General features: G+C 37.6%; 1 protein-coding gene across 4 annotated transcripts in view; it reads left to right on the plus strand.

The window, feature by feature from the left end:
- Positions 1-15,876, plus strand: part of Pak (serine/threonine-protein kinase PAK 3-like protein) — a 463,040-nt gene that overhangs the window by 307,445 nt on the left and 139,719 nt on the right. The window lies entirely within an intron of this gene.

The following is a 15,876-nucleotide window of genomic DNA, read 5'->3' on the forward strand; positions in this document are numbered from 1 at the left end:
GTAGCACTTGGGTAGTTCTTTGGTTTCACTAATAATGGGGTACTTTTTTGGCCCTGAAGCCGCAGTATTTGGCCGTACTTGGGTGGTAGAACTTAGGTGGATTTAAAGTTTTCGTAGTCAGTAGCTTTTTGATTTTTCTCAAGTGGAACTGAATTTGCAATAGGTAGATTTTTGCCGAAACTTAAGTGATTTTTAGGTGGTTTGAAGATGTGTAGAATTGCTTCTTACGACTGTTTGTGAAAGCAATAAATATATCTCAGATCTTTGTGATTTAATTTTTAATAGAATATTTTAAAGCAATTAATTTAATTTAGAAAACTCATCTTAGGTTTAAAGAAACATTTGTTATATTGTATATAATATATTTTTTAATGGTCTTTTAGATTTCTTAAGCCATGACACAATTTTGTTAATGTTATTCGATAGTTTGCAAGCTCTTTATCACTGTCATTATTATTATTTTTGTTTTAGTATTTTGTAAGAATTTTGTTTGTTTTTAATTATCTTTTCTTATGCATATTAAGTTATAAAGTTGTATGTATCTTACCAAACATGGTATTGTATATGTTTGTGAGTATCTTTGGAAATCCAACCTTGCCAGTAGTAGTTACATTCTTTAGGTCGTCTGGTTCAATGATTAACATTATCAATTTTTTCGCAGTGGACTTTTATTATTTATTATTTAAGAATTGTTTTAAATTATCCTTGTTAATTTTTACTGAGCAATTTTCAAGCAGCTTCACCTACTATGTAATAGTACATTACATTACAAGGGAAGAAATTCACTGATCCACTTCTGTCGTTGAAGACGGCCATGAGTGGACCGTTAAGTACCTAATATATACGATGTATCCCATTGCTTTGGCTGAAAATTCGTGGCTAATTAGCTATCAGAATTAATATAAATCTATTTAATCGTTGGTTATAGTAGATTGTGTTTAGGACAAAACTAAAGGGATTAATATATTTTCTATCATTTACGATCTGGGTGAAGCCAGGGTTGTTGGTTAATGGATGACAACAAGCCCGTAAAGTAAAATAAATAAGTTCCGACATGTAGATGCTTCGTTGCAGCTTTACTTACTTAAAAAAAAAATATTAATAAACGTAGCAAATGTATTATATACTTTTTGTTAACACTATAGCTGCTACTCACTCTCTCTCTCTCTTCCTCTCTCTCTCTCTCTTTCTCTCTCTCCCTCTCTCTTTCTTTCCATATCTCTCTCTTTTACCCTCTCTTACTCTAGATTGGGATTAGTATCATAGAGCCTTCTCTTTGTTTGACAAAAGTTTATAAGGATATAAAAAAACTGACGGTGCTACAATCATAAATATTCTCTCACTGATTTAAAAATGTGCAACGATGTCAATCATGATAGACTGAATTTACGTAGGTTGGAGCAATTAATTTTTTAACCTTAAGTCCTCTACACGATACAGGTGTCACATTAATAGGAAAAGAATTTTGGCTATCGTCTCTGTACACAGCCATCAAAACCCGATTTTTTGGGTGAAGTAGTAAGAAAAATAACTTTTCTACCTTAAGGCGTTTTTCGAGAGCTTTGGCCGTTGACCACGCCCTCAGTACAAAAAGAAGGATTTGCTGTATAAACGCCATCCAACCGGGCCCATGTTATATACCCTTAAGCCTTTATTTGTAGGTATATTGGGCCGCAAAACAGCCCTGGTGTCGATGACGCTTATGTAACCACTACTATATCTGTTAATCATGAGCAATTCCTACATTATTTTGTCCAACTTTATCACTACAGATAAAAAAAAAAACATCCTTATCAGACGTTTAAGCATTTGTAATATAAATTGTGTTAATCAAGTTATTAAATATTTATCATTTAATAGTTATTATAATCATTTACACTCATAATAGTAAATAAAGAAATAGATGATCTGCCTAGATTTGGCCCGACAGAGGTTATTGGGTTATTGGTGTATACACTTTCGCTCAGGTGTACCATGCATCCATGGTAATAGAAATATTATTTTCTACCCCGAAGCGTGTTTTGAGACCTTTGGACGTTTACTGCATCATCGGTAAAAATATGATGACTCGACATTTAAACGTCATTTAACCGCAGCTACCTTATGGATGCTTTGGCCCTGCTTCTCAGGTCCCTTGGGCCATAAATTAGTTCGTGATAGTGCTTATGGGATGAAAAATAATACTTACAGCTAAATTTATTAGCTGAAATAATATACAAATATTATACAAAATACATGATATTATGATAAATATCAATACTTACATGTAAAAACAATTATTATTTTGTGTTGATTGCGTAGCCTGCATTGTTTTTGTGGTTAGTTCAGTGTGATTAAGTTTCTCAGCTATAAAAATGCAACTTATCAGAATACAATATAGTCTACAGCATTAGTTGCATTAAAATTAGTGAATAAATATACTTTGCGCCAGATCATCTGTTATCGATTTTTTTCTCTTGGCTCCTTCTGTGAAGACAAGTTATCTAATAAAAACTGCTTATGTTATAATAAAAAAAACATTACTTTACTTTGCTTCCAGTACGATAGTTGCACTTGTGTCCAAATTTACTATTAATTTAAATAAATATTGATTTCCATTCCTGGTACAGGGCCATCTGGATGAGCAGAAGTTTCACTAGGCAGGATAAACAGCTGTTGCAAGTATCATTTTTCATCTACAAATAAATATAAAAAATTAAAAGAAACAAACCAGGGGGTATAAATAGGTCATGGGACCCACGGTAAGAACGAAGTTCTTTAAACATGACATGAGTATAGACACACAATTTTTCAGGTAACAAGGGGGTTGCCAGACCCAGAGGAAGAACAAAGCTCTATAAGAATAAGTACTGCATTCATGTAGTTCACTGAAACAAAAACTTGAAAAATGAATAAAAAAAAGGAAGAAAATTTAGTTCAGTACTCACGATATTTAAACTTCGTGAGTACGTCATGCATAAATACAGTACTCACGAAGTTTAAATATCGTGAGTACTGAACTAAATTTTCTTCTTTTTTTTAATTCATTTTTCAAGTTTTTGTTTCAGTGAACTACATGAATTATTTATGCATGACGTACTCACGAAGTTTAAATATCGTGAGTACTGAACTAAATTTTCTTCCTTTTTTTTATTCATTTTTCAAGTTTTTGTTTCAGTGAACTACATGAATGCAGTACTTATTCTTATAGAGCTTCGTTCTTCCTATGGGTCTGGCGACCCTTTTGTTACCTGAGAAATTGTGTGTCGTTATACTCATGTCATGTTTAAAGAACTTTGTTCTTACCGTGGGTCCCATGACCCATTCATACCCCCTGGTTTGTTTCTTTTAATTTGTTTTTTTTTTAATTTCTTGTTTTCTTTTTTTTTTAATTTCTTGTTTTATTTTTTTTCAATTTCTTGTTTTATTTTTTTTTTTTCATTTCTTGTTTAATTTTTTTCATATTTTATTACATTATTTTTTGGTATTTTATTTCATTACTTTTTTTAAATTTTATTTTTTATATTTTTTTTCTCGTGTTTTATTTTTTTATTTAATCTTTTTTTTTCATTCCCTTTTTTTTTTTTTTTTTATTCCATTGTATTTATTCATGTCTTTTTTGATTTCATTTCATTTTATTTTCATATTTCGTTTCATTAATTTTTTTTTTCTTTTTCTTTTCTCACTTATTTTTTTGCAATTGTATAGCCAATTAATACAATTTTTGTTTTATTTTTATGCAATTACTTTACGACATTTTGCCATTATTTGTTTATCAAATTCAAAATAAGCGCCCTTAAAAACCAATAAAATGATATGTAACTCGAAATATACATATATAATGATCTTACATAAATTTTTTTATTGATTTAATAATTTACTATATCTATATAATTATGTGACATTGTAACGTTATTTGTTTATCGAATTCGAAATAAGCGCCTTTAAAAACCATTGATACGTTCTTTAACTCTATTGCATATGTTTATCTTAATAATTTGTTTATAACAGTAACTATTAGCATTATTTTAATGCCCAAAAAAATGAGGTTTAAAAAAAATCGGTCGGTATTTTATGCATTAAATGCAAAAAATACAAATATTCAATGCGTAATAACGCGCCTTATTTAATTTAATCTACATAACCATATTTATGCTGATTAAATTATTGATTTTTTAAATGTATTATTTATAAAACAAATGAATAATGTATCATCAATTGGATGTATTATCAGTGAATGCATATGAAAATTAAATATTATAGTTACGAACCGCACGATAAGTACAAGAAACTGTATTTTATATTCGGCAGCGCTCGTAGCAGAGTGGATAAGGTACCCGATTCACATGCAGGAGGTCGAGGGTTCGAATCTCTTTATTGGAAGGTGTTTTTTTTTAAGACTTGTAAAAGAAAAAAAATTCAAAGTGAAACAAAAATTATTGTGGGAAAATAAAATTAAAATTCGTTTAAAAATTAATTGCTGGGAAGTGTGAATGGTGGGCCAAGGTGTGTAGGAGAGTAGCGCGGCACGGTTGAGAGGCATATGGTGGGGTGAGGGGAACTGATGGTGAGGCCGACGGGGTGAGGGAGGAAACTTAGGAGGAAGTGACTTTCGGTAAGCCACTTCCGTTTCATCAAATCTGTCGGTTTTAAAATTCCAGCCCCCCCAGTACGTGACATAAAGAACTTCGTTCTAATAATCATATTGAATTACATTACAAGAAAGAGCTAGCTATAAAAGGACATTTTATCAAAATTTATTGAGTTATTTTTTTCTAAGTAATTCTTGTCTTTTTTTACAGCGCTAGAAGATAGAAGATCGAGGGAATAATAGTATGTTGTATGGTGGGAGCTTGTTGGTTTTTAGTGGCTTTTACGTACGCTACGACCTAGTGTGTGAAATTTGTAATTTACGTACGAGATTGCGAAGAAAGAATTATGACATAAGCCAAATACGAGAGCCATAACGAAGTTCGTAAGGAAGTTTTAGAACTGTAACGATGCAAAAATGGTCTCCGCACCTCAAAAGGCTCTCGCTGGCGCAACGTATATACAAGAAGCAGAAATTTTATGCTTCTCTGAAGTTGTTTGTTTTCGGGAGGTGTAAATACGCTGAGAAAAGAAGAGAACGCTAACGAAAAACATGGTTGAAGACCCTAGAGACACAGCAGCGCCAGCGAAAAAGGACGGAAAAAATTGGTAAGTATGTGCGATGGGAGATATGCAGCAACGGTAGCGGCTATAACCAAATAAGCAACAGCTTGTTTTGTAAGGCAGTCTTAAGCTAGGCGCCTAAGTACAAACCACCAGTACCAGTGATTTTTGTTAGTTTGTTCAGGGTGCAAGTTATAGAAAAAATCGAAAGAGAGTTTTTCGAAAAGGCACGTCAAGCGTACAGAGTATTGCGAGGAAAAAAGAGAGAAGTGTGTACGCAAGTTTATTAGCTGCTGTATTCTCCCGGGATGGCAATATCTTGAGCACAATTAAATACTAAAAATAAAGGGGGAGCGTGTTTACAATATATCATTTTAGTAAAATGGTGTGAGTTTACAAAATACCAAAAGCACTCAGATCACATGCAAGCACTCTTATTAAATAATTACATGCACAAGTTACAAAATGTTATTCCAGAGAGAAAGAGAGAGAGAGAGAGTGAGAATAAAAGAGTTGTACAGACTTGATGAGCATGTTGGAGTAGGGTGGGACAGAAAGGAAGAGAGAAAGAGAGATAATAAAGTATGTGAGAGAGAAAGAAAAAAAGCAAACAAAGCTAATAGGAATATGTCAGTTAGAGAGAAAGAGTAAGAGAGAAAGAGAATTAAATTGAATTGAATTGAAACACAGTTTACTGATGCCAAGGATAAAATATCCGAATAGCAAAAGCATATATAATTTACTAGCAGCCCCCCGTCTCGGCTTCGCCTGAAAATAACTAAATAAAACACCGTAGTGTCTTGACATGTAATGTGAAACGTTTTCAGTTAGAAATTTTACACATATTCCTGACACATCTCAGAACAAAAATCTTCTTATTAAAAACATATTTTTTCGGAATCCATATAGTTTATTTGGCCAAATAATAAGGTGTGAAAATTCAAAAAAAGAAATTATGCTTAAAAGTACCGTGCATTCTTTATGCCATAAAATAATCGGTGGCCATAAGAAGCCGTTCATTTACAGTTTCTCCCGTATAATTCACGAAAAGGGCTATTTTTTACAGCTGTTAAGATTTTAAACCCCCAAAAAATTTATATTAAAAAAATTTTTTTTCTCATATCTCACAACTTTATTACCAGTGCAACAAAGTCCTGGACCTTAAACCCTACATTTTTATTGCCACAAAAATTCAAAAACGTTTTCTACTTATTTAAAAATATGAAGTAGGATCTTTAAAGATTTCAGAGATTGCTGTGAGGGTACAATGAAAAGCTTATCTCTCACGTAATGAACTCTTTATTTGTCGATTTTGACGCTTCAGTTTCAATCTCGATAAATTTTCTGCGTCAGTTTCTTGACGCCTAAGCAAAATTGTATTTATTAGATACGTTTGAAGTTTTTCTTCCAATTTACCCTCTTGCGACTTTTGGCATGCTTAAAATTTTTGTAACCCCTAAGAGCTGTTTTCTGTCAACTTTATTAAGTTCTAATATATTTGTTGGCAAGGTAGTTCGACGTCCGATGGCCCTAAAAAAGACCGGTGAGCTGATTATGTAAACTCTTTCAGTCTTCAGTTAACAGCAATTGTGACTGCTTGGATACCTCAAGGTGATCTTCTCTGGCCTGATGTTGAAAACCCAGACTGCTCGGGAGAAAAATTACAAAGTCCGAAGCTTTGGGGCTAGTTGTAGTGCTCTTTCCCAACGTCTCCCGGTATAACGTTGAAAACGTTGGTGTCTAAAGCACCTTTTTTATCTTGCAGATTCAGTTTTTTGGTGATCTTAGATGGGGAGATTGATTAGTGATACTTGTGCACCTTTTTTATTTTGCAGATTCATTTGTTTTGGTGATTTCAGATTGGGAGATTGGTTAGAGATACTTGTCCAGTGGAGGCTGTCCCGTTGGCTCAAGTTTTTTTTTCCTTTATAGCTGTTATAGGTTTGCCCAGCGCAGACCTTGGAGAGGATCAGTGATTTCTAGTTAAATGCTTATAGTAGCGCGGGTAATATAGGGTCGTCGGTCACCGGGTTTTCCAGCCTTGCGAAGAAGAACTCCGCAGGTGACGTCTGCTAGTGAATAGCTGACTTGGTTTAATAGTGCCCGTCTTTAGTTAATATAGTCTTTTAGTCGAAGAATCGCTTCCGGAAATGGTTATAAAAATGTATTTGTTGGCAAGGTAGTTTACACTTAGGTGGATCCTAAAAAGAACCGATGAAATTGATGGTTAAGTAGGAAACGCCAACACTTATAATGGCCCTAAAAAGCGCCAGTAGTGGAACTTCCAGGCTATTCTTTATTATTATTTCTGATAATGAAGAGCTGGCTACGGGTTGCTTGATTCTTACCCTGGGAGTCTTGATTTACGGAGACTGTGATGGAAGGAGGTACGCCGCTGACCAAAGAATATCTCGTCTCGGGTTGTTTCTCGGATAACCAGCAGCTCATCGTTAGACGGGAACATGTGGGTAAGCGCGTTGGGGACGTGACGACTAAGAAGGTAGCAGTTGTGGCTGCCCGTACCCCTCAGAGCTGTTTTCCCTGGCTTATATTTGTAGCCAAAAATTCTCTGACTGTACCAGGCGGGATGGTGGGACTGCCACACAACTCTGAAGAGTTTGTACAGATTGTGCTCTGGCTAGATATGTCTCCTGGTATTGTGGCAGAGATGGCATCGGTTGGAATAATTTTTTTCTTTTGATCGCACTCGCCGAGATTCAGGGTGAATAGACGGCTAGGTCCCTTTCCCCTTGGATAAGAGTGTCGTCCGTAACCGGGATGCCCAGCTGCAAGACAGTCATCAGCATTCTCTATACAGCCTGTTGAACTTCCGAAGCTCAACTACATCTCTATCGAGACGCTCCGGCCTATTATAATCACACTTATTTAATTCTGTTGCAAGTAGCCTCGATTTTATGTCGACGCCACCTAGCGGATTTTACTGAACTAAAGTGAAAAGCTGGCGTATTTTCGCAAAACTTTGAGCTCATTTATTGCTGTTGTTATTAAATTTTTTACGATAAAAACTATACTAAAATTATCTAGGAAGTATCATGAATCAGTGTGCAAAATTTCAACAAAATCGGTTCAATAGTTTTCGCGGTTAGCGATTACAACGGTTTTAGCGTTCTTGCTTTATATATTAGTAAAACAACAGAGTTTTTACATTATAAAGTTCCTTAAATGACAATTAAGGTTAGCAATTGAGGTAATACAGCACATCAATTATCGAGCTAACTGTAAGCATAACCTGCGTATACAAGAGCAATCACAGACCACCAAAGTAATAAGTTACCTATAGGGTATTGACACAAATAAGGATCAATATACAAATTAAAAATAACAGTAATTACTTATAATTTTGAGTACGTTAAAGTCCATTTTTAATCCAGATGCAACAAAATTAAATACTTATACAAAGCCGTCTTAAACGTTGTGATAGTTTCCTTTAGGTGGGTAGGGGTTGGAATGATTTCCCAAAACCTTATTGTCAGTTGGGAAAATGATGAGGCATAGAACGAGTGGGTGGCATGTGGTATCACCAGCTCAGTCTGCGCACGACGCGCTGACCGGTGGAGCTCATCAGAAATCTTTGGAAACAGGTTGAACAGATATTGTGGCCTTTGCGTAGTTAAGATTTTGTAAGGTGCTACTCCCAAAAAGTAGTCTTGCCTTTTACTGTGGCGCAACAATCCAACCTTACGTAGTAAGGCGACATGGCAACATCACGACGAAGGTTAAATATATACCTCACCACCGTATTGCACAGGCGATATAGTTTGATGGCGATTTAATATTACTGGACAGAGTACGGTCCTTGTACCACAACCTGTGTAAAATACCATGGACTCGAGAGCAAATAGCAAACACGTGGGCGTTTCAAGATAGGTCACTTGAGATCATTACGCCAAGGTCCTTGACTCTACCATGCTTCGGAATCACACCTCCGTCAACCAGGATAGCGGGAAAAGGTGTTTCATCCACGCGCATCAGCTGTTGACATGTAAAAGAGTCGCCAAAATCTTCGTGAACCACCGACTGAAAAAAAATACGCGTAATATCCTCGTTAAATTTACCAATCGTCTGATAGAGGTCAGAAGGTTTGCATTAAATGTAAATTTGCAAATAGTCGGAAAAAATCCTACCTGTGCTGTGGTAAAGAACGGAGAGTGTTCAATTTATAAAAATTAAAAATATATCTGAGCCCAGGGATGTGCCCTGAGGTACCCCAGAAGTGGCTGGCATGAAAACAGTGTGTCCTCCGTCCGGCCTCAGCACCACCTGAGAGCGACCTGTCAGATATGAATGAAACCATTTTAGTGTATCCGCTGAGAATCCTATGTCACTCATTTTTTTTAGTAGTAGCTCGTAGCTAATAAAATCAAAAGCTTTTCGAAAGTCAAACATGATCAAAAGAGTCACCATGCCATGTTCTAAGCCCAGTCGAATATCTTCAGTAATCTTTCACAACACCATCTGAGTGCTGAAGCCCGCCCAAAAACCCGACTGCATTGATAAAATCAAGGAGTTTTCCTCCAAGTAATCGTATATTCTCCGCGTGACCAAGACATCCAGCACTTGAGCCAAATTTGCAAGGTTAACAATCAGACGAGAGTCAGATGGACTAATCGGATAAGACATTTTAGAGAGAGGCACGGTCAAGGACCTCTTCCAGAACGTTGGGTAAGTAAATGTGAGAAACGACATATTGAAAGTGGGTCAAAAAAGGATTTAAAAAAGATAGTGATTTACGAAAATATGCGAATGACAGACCATCAAAACTGTGACCTCTGGTTTTCCCGCAACATTGAATGGTAGCCTGGCTAACCTCGACACACGTTATCGAAGCAAACGAAAAATCAGTGACAACGTCAGGCAGCCGTAGCAGGATTTCCTGCAGTTTTTGATCACTACAAGGAGGGTAGACACACGACACAGAGGAGACGTAGTGCACCATTGCATCAGCAGACAGAGAGCGCAACGGTGACCCTTGGGTCTGCTAAAGAAGACCGTGTCTGTTCATGATCTGCCAGCAACGGGATGGATTTCTTTCTCCCTCCAAAGCCCTCGCTGGGAACCTATCACGGACCACGCCAATATCTTTCTTTAGTTCGGTACGCAAACGGCGATCAACATGCTTAGTTAAATCACCAGTTCTACAGGCCATCCTATACAAGCGATCGTGCTTTTTACATCTGCTCTTCAAAACGAGTCAAACCACGCTCTCTCATAGGTTCATGAGCATGAAGTGCCTCAATCACCGTTTTATGGACTTCACCAAGGCAGGTGTTGACATCCTCATCAGCACCAGCATCATGCAGCCGTTCAGCCCACCCCCACTGACCATTGGCGACATCTCTGTTGAATTCCACTGCGGAAAAGTGTCGAGAGTCTTAGGCCATCCGAGGCATGGCCCTTCGAGCGCGGGAAATATTATAGTCAACAATCAGGTAGTCGAGGCCATTTATAAAGGGAGCGTTAGGCTACCACGAGGACCAGACGTTACTATCCGTGTCCGCCGAGATCACATCCAACCAGGTGTGGGTCATGTCACAATTGTGTGTCACCCTAGAGAGAACGAAGTATAACAAATTTTCAGCTATTAAGTTACGTCGATGAGACGAGTAGTAGTTCCGTCGTATCAAGTCTGAATTTGAATCTCTGGCAAAAATAATACTTGAAAATCGGGTGGCAGCACCCTGGAGGGTAATGAAAAAATCCGTAAACACGTTACCCTTCGGGTGCTGGTAGACTGAGACGAAAAGAAGACGGCAACCCTCCCGCACTGTAAGATCTAGCATAAAATATTCAGTTTCATTTATCCTTGAAATTTTTGGGGATCTCATTATACCACAAGTAATACACTCACGCACGTAGCACGTGACTCCACCGTCTTGAACGTACTTACATCGTCATCCTGCCGTCCTCAGACCCCTATCGTTACGCACAAGTTTATCATATGGTATGTTGAACAAAGAGGAACACTAAGCAGGGGTAAGCCATGTCTCAGACATTGCCAGCACGTCGATGTCGAAGCAATGGAGAAGATACTGAATACCTTTCAAATGCTCGCGTAAGGAATTTATATTTGAGTGAGCCACGCGAAAAGGTCGATAACTATGAATACCTGTACGATGCGAAGAACGTTATAGTCACTGCAAGGATTTTAAGTCGGCCTTAGTGGAGATACTCTGTTGCACCAATTTTTCATCCCACTGCACATAAACCTCACAGCCTCGTGCCCAAACAAACTTGTAATTTAGGCTTTTTGCCTTAGACTTAGCCTTCGTTAGGAGAGAGTGCGTTGAGCGTGGAAGAAGTTCGTATAGTTTAATAACATCAGCACCAGTATTATCATTGTATAATTGTGAAAAGCTTAATTTACCAAAATTTTTAAAAGCCATTAGAATTATAATGACGAGTAAGACCCAATTTAAGTGTAATCTGATAAGAGCTTGCTGTGCCAGTAGTATGATTTACCCCACCTACACCTGCCTCTGGTGGAGTCGCTTTACTTTTGTTAGGGAATGTGCACACATCTAGTACGTCCAAAAGGTATCCCTGCAGCTGTAATAGGAACAGCATTTTTTGCACGAATTCACACAGATTTGTTTTATAATGTGTCGGCACACCTGTGATTTTAAGTTGGTAGGAAATCGCGGGATCCATCTGCATCTTACCACGAGCTGGAGTGTGGCCCTAAGTTTTACATTCTTGTCGCGCAGCCGGACTAACTCATCTGTATCAGTGTTAACCTGAGTCTCAATGGGCTGTTATCGTACATTGGTTTTGGCGCTTAACTTTGTGATGGCTTCAAAGAGCATAGTCATGTGTTCAGCTCGCGACAGCGTATTCTACCCCACAGGCAACCCATCAGTGCTAATTTCTTTTTTAGTTTTGAAAATAAGCTTTATTAGGACCTTAAAGGCTTTTATAGCTAGTGCTAATTTCAATGTCGTTCAGCGGACCAGTGTTGGAAGCGATGGATCCAGTCGATTTGCCCTCATCTCCACTAGGCATCGTATTCATGGAGTTCACTGGCAACCCAGAATCAACCAACAAATGTACGCTAGAAGCCAAGTCAACTTCACGAACGCTACAAAACAAGCGCGCACGTAATCCCAATTGCGGTTGTAATGAACCATGCTAAGGTATGTCCCTAGACCGACGAACAGTGTCACTAAATAAGCGCGCACAGCAACTATTACTTGGAATTCCCGTCAAATAGCGCTGGTAATATACACTGGTAATAGAACGACTCCTGACAGGTAGAGCAAGTCTTACGTTTATGAATTATAGGCCTTGTACATTTATAACAGGTAATAAATGAACTTAACAGACTAACGTATTACGACACACTAATTTTTCACATCTAATAACAGGATAAAACTCTATAATAACCAATAAAAATACATTATCATAGATGTTGTTTTAGACACATTTAATAATAAAATAAATTTAACAGTAAAATTTTTAAGTCGGCAAGGTAGGACTTGGCCCAACCCCGCTCAATCAGCCCAGGAGTCACCCAGGAGAAAAGTTTTCTCCGGTCCTCCGGTTCCCCACTACCAATGTCAAAGGCAGTTACACGTCAAGGTTGATAGTAATTACCAAGCCGCACGATCAAAACAGCTCGCCCAACACTGAAGTCAACGAATCAGCTCCAACTGCATCAGGATACTAAGTTCAGCAAGACGTGTTGAGGTTAGGTTCCCACAGCTCCCTTACAAACCAAGATATTAGGCCCCAGAAGGCAAAAGGCACAAATTTGGCACAATGCAAGCCAACCTGAAATAGAGAACTCCCACAGGCGGTATCAGCAAGGTATGCAGACCATGAAAGTGCAGAGCACAGTAAAACACGTCTAAGTAGACACTTACTGGAGAGAGAGAGAGAGAGAGAGAGAGATGACTAGTGAGGAGAGTAGCGTGGTATTGTGGTCATAGTATGTATGATAGTATGCGCATATTAGTGTGTGACGAGAACCAGTACGTGTTAAAGCATAAGCCCCTCCTGGTCCAGGACAAGCAGGACGTAGTGGATGCACGCTCGTGGCTCGGTTGGTGCGAGGTGGAGACACTGCAGCATTTTTCTAGCGACGTGAAGCGCAGTGTAGTGTACAGAGTATAAGGTAGAGATAGAGATACTGTATATTAGGGATAAGCGTTTAATATAAAAAATATAATTAAAAAGATCTCCTGATGTTGACTTATTAGTTTTCCCCGTAGAATTAGAGAATTCATACGCAAATTCCCCTTTTTGGGAGCAGAAGTCCAGACAAACGAGGAATACAATCAAGGCTGCATTAGCACCCCCTTTTTTATTTCCTGGTTCAGAAGCAGTGTTAAATAACGAGTTACATATATATGCTATTTTTTGTCTGAAAACAAATCAAGCGGCGAAGGTGAGACTTTGAGGTTTGAAGATGTTAAAGATATATTGATTATTTACCACTAATTTTCAATACTTTTTGGCCACTTCTTATTGATATCTTGGCTAGGAATGTTTATCAAGCAGCCATTTCTCTTTGTATTTCGCAACCACAACGACCCTTACATTGAATTTTTTACTTTATTGTACTTCCTTTAAAAAATAAAAGCTTTGTTTGTGAATTGCTCTTTAGATATCTATCATGAGATCAGAGGAGCCAACTACTGTACAAACTTACTTTCTACCTTTATGTTCTTATTCTTGTACGAAATTTTCACAAATTTCTCGTTTTGGCTCTAATGATAGCTGATAAGAAGACCTACTGATTTGAAAAAAATTAGTTGTAATTGGTACAACCAATCAAAAGTTATGGTAATGTAAAAGAAAAATTTTAGGTTGATTAAGGCGAGATAGACTAAATCTTTTCAAAATCATATTTCATTATAGAAAAAACATTTTCAAACAACCTTTTTATATTCAATTTTTCAAATCTATCTCAGTCATTTACGGAATAATCACCTATACATATCCAGTCTGATCTAGAGCAATACATTAGGTCAAAGGGGAAAAATGCGTCCGTAGACCGGCTATAAGAGCGCACTTTTACGTGCAATAAGTGGACGATTTTAGAATTGTTTATTTATCCACTCATTATGCGTGTACGATTACGACTTTGTGTGCCCTTTACTTGACGCAAATAATATAACTTTGTTAATTTTTTTTTTTTTTGTATAATGTAAAAGAGACCGAAAAACTCACTGTCAGTTATGTATCGTCAACTAAAAGCTGTGGATTTAAATCAAGAAAAAGCAGTTTATTTAATTTTTTTGGTTCATCATAATTATTTTATGACTAAAAAGTCGAAGTACCGCTGCTCAAGTGCCACTTAAGTACCAATGCCTGAGTGCTGCCAAAGTACCACTGCACAAGTACTACCCAAGTCCTGTCCAAATACTGCCAAAGTACTGCACAAATACCGCTGAGGTTCTGCACAAGCACTACTCAAGTACTGCCCAAGTACCGCTAAACTACTACTGCTTAAGTACCGCTGAAGGTCACCACCCTTATACCGCCCAAATACCGGTGATCAAGTGCCCCTTAAGTACCGCTGCTCATGTGCCCCCCAAATACCAACCAAGGACCGTTGCCCAAGTGTCGTCCTTGTACTGCCCAAATACCATCGAAGTACTGCTGCTCAAGTGCCGTTTTAGTACTGCTGTCCAAGTGCCGCTGGAGAACCGCTGTCAAATGCTGCGCAAGTACCGCTGAAGTACCTTCCTTATTTGTCACTTAAGTATCTCTACCAAGTACCTTTCAAGTACCACCGAAGTACCTTCTTTATGTGCTGCTTAAGTACCGCTGCCTAAGTACCGGTGAAGTATTGGCAAAGTAACGCCGAAGTAACGCCGAAGTACCCCAGCACAAGTGCTACCCAAGTACCACCCAAGTGCTGCCGAAGGTCTGCTGCTCAAGTATCATTCAAGTACTGCCTAAGAACCACTATTTTGATGCTGCTCAATTACCACCTAAATGCTAGTACTGCCCAAGTACCGCTACTTATGTGCCACTGCTTCATTCAATTAGGATATGAATGGGAGTAAAGTGAAGTATAAGTGGGACTAGACTAGAACTTATTTGAGACTTAAGTGTGACTTGACTGCAACTTATTTGGAATTTAAGTAGGAGTAGACTGGAACTTATTCAGGATTAAAGAGGATCAACTTGTTACAGTTTGTTTCAATTGTTGAGAAACGGTAATAAATTACTTTTATAAATCATGAACGAGTTATTAATTGTGTACTTTTTTCAATAAGTAGAGTACTTAACGATTACTGTATAGAAGGTGATATAGATTAAATATTGCTATCAAATAGAATATAAGTCATTTAACTCTAACTAACAACTACTACATAGTTACTTGGTCAACTACATAACTGTTGTTGTTAAATAACGCACAACATTCTCCTCGTAATGGAACGCCTCACATTACGTAAATACTGCGACGTTATTGCAGCCCATTTTTGCTGCATCCTCTGCATCATATTTTCAGGTAAAGTTGGTGGCTCATGGTAGCAATGAACTTTAAGATAACCCTAAAGGCTAAAATCGAGTGGCGTAAGGTCTGGTGACCTTGCTGATCAGCTTATTGGACTCCGAGTTCCAATCCATCTCCCAGGAAAGTACTGGTCCAGACATTTAGTGGCTCGTACAATGGTTTTACAGTAGTATTAAATTTTATAGTAAAAAGTATTTAGATTTCATGTACAATCCTTTTTTTCCTGGTACTTTTTTCCGTGACTACTCATCTATTTT

This window comes from Copidosoma floridanum, unplaced genomic scaffold (assembly GCF_036245765.1).
Source record: "Copidosoma floridanum isolate Cflo_tuat_1 unplaced genomic scaffold, Cflo_Japanese_pri ptg000011l, whole genome shotgun sequence".
In the NCBI taxonomy this organism is placed as follows: domain Eukaryota; kingdom Metazoa; phylum Arthropoda; class Insecta; order Hymenoptera; family Encyrtidae; genus Copidosoma; species Copidosoma floridanum.